Raw genomic sequence first — 8,012 nt, forward strand, 5'->3', positions numbered from 1 at the left:
ACTTCCCTGGGGGTCCAGTGGTTAAAGAATCTGACTGCCAGTGCAGGGGACACAGGTTCAATCCCTGATCCAGGACGATCCCACATGCTGCGGAGCAGCTGAGCCCAGGTACCACTCAGTTGGCACATGTACCGCTACTGAAGCCATTGCAACGAGAAGCCCTGGCACCCCAACAAAGAGTAGCCTCCACTCAGCAACAAAGACGCGGCACAGCCAAAAATAAATAAAAATACAAAAGAAACCTGCTGCAGTTATTTCACAGATGAGAGACAAGCAGAGAGATGAGGGGATTGTAAAAAGTTCCACAGGTAGTTAGTAACGAGGCTCCCACTTAACACTGGGATCCTGATATCTCATTTCTCAGTTTAATGATCAGTTTTGGCTTTCAGGCAACTCCTTATTTTTCCATTGGCTAATATTATTTCCTAACTACTTATACCCACCATTCCTCTGACCCATATCCAAAACAGGTAAAAGTTTCATTAAAGAATTCCTAATTAACAGGTGTTAGTCACCCAGTCGTGTCCGACTCTGTGAGACCCATGGACTGTAGCCCACCAGGCTCCTCTGTCCATGGGATTCTTCAGGCAAGAATACTGGAGTGGGTGTCCATTTCCTTCTCCAGGGGATCTTCCTGACCCAGGGATCGAACCTGGGTCTCCTGCATTGCAGGCAGATTCTTTACTGTCTGAACTGCCAGGGAAGCTCAACCAGTTAACATTTATAGTACAAATAAAAAACATTTTATCAGGACTTCTTGGCATGAAGCTTTAAGTATTTGGTTCTTACCACATAGGAGTAACTTTCCAGACATGAGAATGGGAACCGCATGGGTATGAATCTGAAGAAGTGCTGATTATCCTCACAGGAGCATAAAAACTCAGGATTGGAAGAGGATTTATCACCCACAGAATTCAACCTTTCATCTCTATTGCCAGCCCAGATACTTGGGAATATTCTCTTCTTTACCTGTTGACGTCACAGTTTTTATTGTATTTAGCAAACACGTATGAGGCGCTTTTCTAAGTACCCCATAAGTATTAACTAACGTCATCCTTATAGCAACTCTTAAGTACTCTTAATACCCCCATTTCACCGACAGGGAACGGGCAGAGAGGCGAAGTGGTTTGCTTGAGGTCACTCAGCTAGGAGTTAAATAGGAACCAGGACTAAAGTTGGGCAGTCTCAGCTCTTCACTGTCTTTTACCACGTTGCCCTGTAAGGTGAAAACAAAGGAAAAGGGGGAAGGCAGGAAGTAGTGAGGAAATGCAGTTGAGTCTACTGCAAAATCTGGAATCTCAGGAATCCAGGGCAAAGCAATCTGAAGCCACATGGACTCACGGACAGCTTCACTGATCAGCTCTGGCTTGGGGGGCCCTGCCCTGTAAGACTTCAGCTTCCCCCTCAAGTAGAGCCCCTCACTGATGGAGCGACTGGTGGACTGACTGTCAAGGACACACACGACCACCTCTCCAGCACTGCCTGCCTGGAAAGATGGATACTTGGGTTAGTTTTCAGAGGCACCAATGGGAGAACCAAAGCCGCGAGGCAAGAATGTGTGTGCGTTTCTTGACCTCTGCCTCTAGGAAGTCACATCAGTTGCTGTTTACTCAAGGAAAATATTTCCAAGCCCCGCCCCCCCGCCCGACTCAACACACACCCTCCTGCCTCAGTTTCCTGGGACCTAAGAAACAACAGCAGGGATCAAAACCAGGGCCCAGGACCACAGACAGAATGAGAAAGTTCATCTTCCAGTTCTCCTCACACACACTAGATACTGTAAAGCAGGGGTCCCTGACCTCTGTGATCTAATGCCTGACGATCTGAGGTGGAGCTCATGTAGTAATCCAAGAAATAAAGTGCACAATAAAGGTAATACACTTGAATCATCCTGAAACCATCCACCCTGCCCCTTGGCCTGTGGAAAAATTGTCTTCCACAAAACAGGTCCCTGGAGCCAAAAAGGTTGAGGACCACTGATGTAAAAGCTGTGCATTTAGCTCGGGTCCTGCCCTCAGGGAACTCAGGGTAGTTACACATTTATTTGGTATTTGGTGGCATTTATTTGGTACTTAATTGCTCCATGGCCATCCTCTCCACTTTTTTTTTTTTTTTTAATCTTTGAGGATTTCTTTGGTTTTGCTATCTTCAGATTGATATTGGCCCCTTTTTACCCTGGGGGCATGTAATACTTTCCTATTGCTGCTGTAACAAATTACTACAAACTTCGTAGTTAAGAGGGCTTCCCTGGTGGCTCAGACGGTAAAGAAACTTCCTGCAATGCAGGAAACCCAGGTGCGATCCCTCGGTTAGGAAGAACCCCTGGAGAAGGAAATGGCAACCCACTCCAGTATTCTTGCCTGGAGAATCGCATGGACAGAGGAGCCTGGTGGGCTATAGTCCATGGAATGGCAAAGAGTCGGACACGACTGAGCAACTAACACTTTCACTTTTTTCACTAGTAATTTAGAACAATACCAATTTATTAACTTATAGTCCTTTTGAGGTAAGATATCTGAAATGAGTTCACAAGGCTAAAATCAAGGTTTTTGGAGGCTCCAGAGAAGAATCCTGTTTCCTTGCCTTTTCCAGCCTCTGGAGGCTGCCCATATTCCTTGGCCTTGCCTCCATCTTCAAAGCTAGCATCTTCTGGGAATTCCCTGGTGATCCAGTAGTCAGGATTGGGCACTTTCACTGCTGAGGATGCAGGTTCAAATCCCAGTCAGGGAACTAAGACCTCGCATGCAAGTAGCAAGGTGGAGGCCAAAAATTAAAAACTTTAAAAATATTTTTTTAAAAGCCAGCATCAGGGACTTCCCTGGTGGTCCAGTGGTTAGGAATCTGCCTTCCAACACAGAAGACATGGGTTCGATCCCTGGTCAGAAAACTAAGATCCCATTTCGGGACAACTGAGCCTGCATACCACAACTAGAGTGAGAAGCCCACATGCCACAAGGAAAAGGTCCCGTGTGCCGCCAACTAAGGCCTGACGCCGCCAATAATAAATCAAGTAACTAATTAAATGTTTAAAAAGGCCAGCGTCATCTAATCTGATGCCTGACACCCCTGCCTCCCTCTCCGATCAGGAGCAGCTGTGATCACATTGGGCCCACCCCCCAAATCCAGAATGGTCTCCTCACCTCATGGTCCTTAACCGCATCTGCAGAGTCTGATCTACTGTGAAAGATAACATTCACTGATCCTGGCATTCAGGATGCAGATCTCTCTGGAGGAGGCGGTATTATTCTGTGCCCTGCCCGGCAATGTATGGCCCCATCCTCCACCCCTAAGGACCACCTCCTTCTACCGTCCCTCCCCCATCCTCCCCTTACCCCATGCCTGCGTAGCCGAGGCCTGCCCCTTAGCCCCAGGTCCACTCTCCGGTTTTCAGGGTGCCCACCAACCCCACAGCGTGTCCGTTCCTCCCCGAGCCTCTCACTCTTGGTGGCCCCTCTCAGAGCGTGGAGATCCACTGAGAGCACCTTTCCTTTTCTTAGTTTATCCCCACTCCCCCTCATTAGCCCAACCTCCCCATGGATCTCCAAAGGAGGAATGCGAAGAGTTACTGCTTTTTAATTACAAGTGCTATTGTAACATCTATAAGGAAGAACACTTTAAGCTTAATTGAGACCAAATGTGAAGTTAAATTAAATGAATAACTAATTAACGTGATGCTCCCGCATTAGCCCCAAGTGAGTGTGGAGGCCCAGAGAGGAGCCAGGTAGGTCCCAGGCCTCCAGGGACAGACAGCCGGTGCCCAGGGCTGTGGGGGAGCAGGGACCCTAGGCTGGGGAGCCAGGTGTGCCAGGGCAGATCTCAAGGAGAGTGGGCCCCAAACTCCCACCTTCACCCCAGCCCTCATTTCTGAGGCTGGCCCCGAGCACCCGCATGCTGTTAGCATCTCCACAGCACCACCGTGAGCCGAGGACGGCCGTCCTGTGCATTTTCTAGTCCCTGTCCGTTCTCACGTGTTAGGGGCTTCATGCATGTTCATTTTAACTTCCGTCCTGTTCATTCTTCCTTCTGGACCGTCACATTTGTTCGTCCTCTGCCACTGGGATCACCCTCCCCGGCCCCGCCCCTTCAGGGCTGGAGGGGCTGATGGCACAGTCTCTTGAGTCACCCACCCCGGTGTTTTTTTCTTGCATTGTTTAAACGTTTCACTGTTCCTGTCTCATCCCCTAACTAGACAAGCCTGTGAGAGCAGGGCATGAGTTTAACACTAACTTGTCTCCTTCACTCACAGGGATCCTCTGAAGGAGGTGACATTAATAGTTTTCTAATAAGGAGACGGTTCAAAGCCATCAGCAGCGAGGCTGGGAAAGAGGAGACCTCCGGAGGAAAAGCAAGCAGATGAGGGAGCCTCTTGAAACCTAAAGGGAGCGCTGGCCACTGGCTACCGTGGAGTGAAGGCGCCATCTAGTGGCTTCCTGAGTGTGGCTGCTTTGTTTTTTTTTTTTAAAGACAGTGATTGGAGGGGGCCGGTTTATCTATTTTTATTTTTTATTATTTATCTGGCTGTGTTGGGTCTTAGTTGTGCCACATCAGATCTTCTTTGCTGCACACCGAATCTCTATTTGTAGCGCACGGGTCTCCAACACATGGGCTTAGTTGCTCCACTGCGTGTGGGATCCTAGTCCCCTGAGCAGGAATCGAACCTGTGGATTGACGCAGCACTGCCCGTGGGTTCTTAACCACTGGGCCACCAGGGAAGCTCCTAACCCTGGTGCTGAAAGACGCCTTCTAGAACCTGAATTGCAGCTCCGCCCTGGGGGCCTGAGGACCAAGACATCTCAACTCAGTTCAGTTCAGTTGTTGCTCAGTCCTGTCCGACTCTTTGCGACCCCATGGACTGCAGCACAGCAGGCCTCCCTGTCCATCACCAACTCCCAGAGTTTACCCAAACTCTTATCCATTGAGTCAGTGATGCCATCCAACCATCTCATCCTCTGTTGTCCTGTTCTGCTGCCTTCAATCCTTCCCAGCATCAGGGTCTTTTCCAATGAGTCAGCTCTTCGCATCAGGTGGCCAAAGTATTGGAGTTTAAGCTTCAACATCAGTCCTTCCAGTGAACACTCAGGATTAATTTCCTTTAGGATGGACTGGTTGGATCTCCTTGAAGTCCAGGGTACTCTCAAGAGTCTTCTCCAACACCACAGTTCAAAAGCATCAATTCTTTGGCGCTCAGCTTTCCTTATAGTTCAACTCTCACATCCATACATGACCACTGGAAAAACCATAGTCTGGGCTAGACAGACCTCTGTTGGCAAAGTAAGGTCTCTGCTTTTTAATATGCTGTCTAGGTTGGTCATAACTTTTCTTCCAAGGAGTAAGCGTCTTTTTATTTCATGGCTGTAGTCACCATCTGCAGTGATTTTGGAGCCCCCCAAAATAAAGTCTGCCACTGTTTCCACTGTTTCTCCATCTATTTGCCATGAAGTGATGGAACCGGATGCCATGATCTTAATTTTCTGAATGTTGCGCTTTAAGCCAACTTTTTCACTCCCCTCTTTCACTCTCATCAAGAGGCTCTTTAGTTCTTCTTCGCTTTCTGTCATAAGGTTGGTGTCATCTGCATATCTGAGGTTATTGATATTTCTCCTGGCAATCTTGATTCCAGCTTGTGCTTCATTCAGCCTGGCATTTCGCATGATGTACTCTGCATGTAAGTTAAATAAGCAGGGTGATAATATACAGCCTTGACGTACTCCTTTTCCTATTTGGAAACAGTTGTTGTTCCATGTCCAGTTCTAACTGTTGCTTCCTGACCTGCATACAGGTTTCTCAAGAGGCAGGTCAGATGGAATGGTATTCCCATCTCTTAAAGAATTTTCCACAGTTTATTGTGATTCACACAAAGTCTTTGGCATGGTCAATAAAGCAGAATAGATGTTTCCCTGGAACTCTCTTGCTTTATTGATGATCCAGCAGATGTGGGCAATTTGATCTCTGGTTCCTCTGCCTTCTAAAACCAGCTTGAACATCTGGAAGTTCACGGTTCACGTATTGTTGAAGCCTGGCTTGGAGAATTTTGAGTATTACTTTGCTAGCGTGTAAGATGAGTGCAATTGTGTGGTAGTTTGAGCATTCTTTGGCATTGTCTTTCTTAGGGATTGGAATGAAAACTGACCTTTTCCAGTCCTGTGGCCACTGCTGAGTTTTCCAAATTTGCTGGCATATTGAGTGCAGCACTTTCACAGCATCATCTTTCAGGATTTGAAATAGCTCAACTGGAATTCCATCACCTCCACTAGCTTTATTTGTAGTGATGCTTCCTAAGGCCCACTTGACTTCACATTCCAGGATGTCTGGCTCTAGGTGAATGATCACACCATTATGATTATCTGGGTCATGAAGATCTTTTTTGTACAGTTCTTCTGTGTATTCTTGACACCTCTTCTTAATATCTTCTGCTTCTGTTAGGTCCATACCATTTCTGTCCTTTATTGAGCCCATCTTTGCATGAAATGTTCCCTTGGTAGCTCTAATTTTCTTGAAGAGATCTCTAGTCTTTCCCATTCTATTGTTTTCCTCTATTTCTTTGCACTGATCACTGAGGAAGGCTTTCTTATCTCTCCTTGTTATTCTTTGGATCTTTGCATTCAAATAGGTATATCTTTTCTTTTCTCCTTTGCTTTTTGCTTCTCTTCATTTCACAGCTATTTGTAAGGCCTCCTCAGACAGCCATTTTGCTTTTTTGCATTTCTTTTTCTTGGGGATGGTCTTGAGGGAGCAAGACCATCCCCAAGAAAAAAAGACATTTCAACTGGCTCCTTGCTTTTCAAGCCAGAGTGAGTCTTAGTAGTTTGAGACTTACTATTTGTCAGCACTGGTGTGTGTACAACCTGTCTCAGTGTAGAGGGATTTGTATCCAAAGAATGAACTAGCCTCCAGGCATACCCTTGGGTCATCAGTATCCTCACTGCTGACGAAAGGAGTACACGAAGGCTTTATATTTTCACCCTGCTTATTTAACTTACATGCAGAGTACATCATGCGAAATGCCAGGCTGAATGAAGCACAAGCTGGAATCAAGATTGCTGGGAGAAGTATCAATAACCTCAGAAATGCAGATGACACCAACCTTATGACAGCGAAGAAGAACTAAAGAGCCTCTTGATGAGAGTGAAAGAGGGGAGTGAAAAAGTTGGCTTAAAGCTCAACATTCAGAAAATTAAGATCATGGCATCCGGTCCCATCACTTCATGCCAAATTGATGAGGAAACAAGGGAAACAGCAACAGACTTTATTTTCTTGGGGTCCAAAAATCACTGCAGATGGTGACTGCAGCCATGAAATTAAAAGACGCTTTACTCCTTAGAAGAAAAGCTATGGCCAACCTAGACAGCATATTAAAAGGCAGAGACATTACTTTGCCAACAAAGGTCCGTCTAGTCAAAGCTCTGGTTTTTCCAGTGGTCATGTATGGATGTGAGAGTTGGGCCATAAAGAAAACTGAGTGCCAAAGAATTGATGCTTTTGAACTGTGGTGTTGGAGAAGACTCTTGAGAGTCCCTTGGACTGCAAGGTCCAACCAGTCCATCCTAAAGGAAATCAGTGCTGAATATTCATTGGAAGGACTGATGCTGAAGTTGAAGTTCCAATACTATGGCCACCTGATTTGAGTAACTGACTCGTTGGAAAAGACCCTGATGCTGGAAAAGATTGAAGGCAGGAGGAGAAGGGGATGACAGAGGATGAGATGGCTGTATGACATCACTGACTCAATGGACATGAGTTTAAGCAAGCTCCGGGAGTTGGTGATGGACAGGGAAGCCTGGCGTGCTGCAGTCCATGTGGTCACAGAGTCAGACACGACTGCACAACTGAACTGACTGAACTGCCTCCTCTAGGCACACCTGCCGTGAACACCCCAGTTGTGGGCACCCAGCAAGCACACCACCCCGAGGTTCTGGGATGCTGTGCCAACAGCCCACGTGCGCCCCAGTGAGCACAGGGGCAGCTGACAACAGATATCGGCACAGAGGCTGATGGACAGTGTCAGAGGGCAG

The sequence above is a fragment of the Dama dama genome, chromosome 2, assembly GCF_033118175.1.
Source record: "Dama dama isolate Ldn47 chromosome 2, ASM3311817v1, whole genome shotgun sequence".
NCBI classification, from domain to species: domain Eukaryota; kingdom Metazoa; phylum Chordata; class Mammalia; order Artiodactyla; family Cervidae; genus Dama; species Dama dama.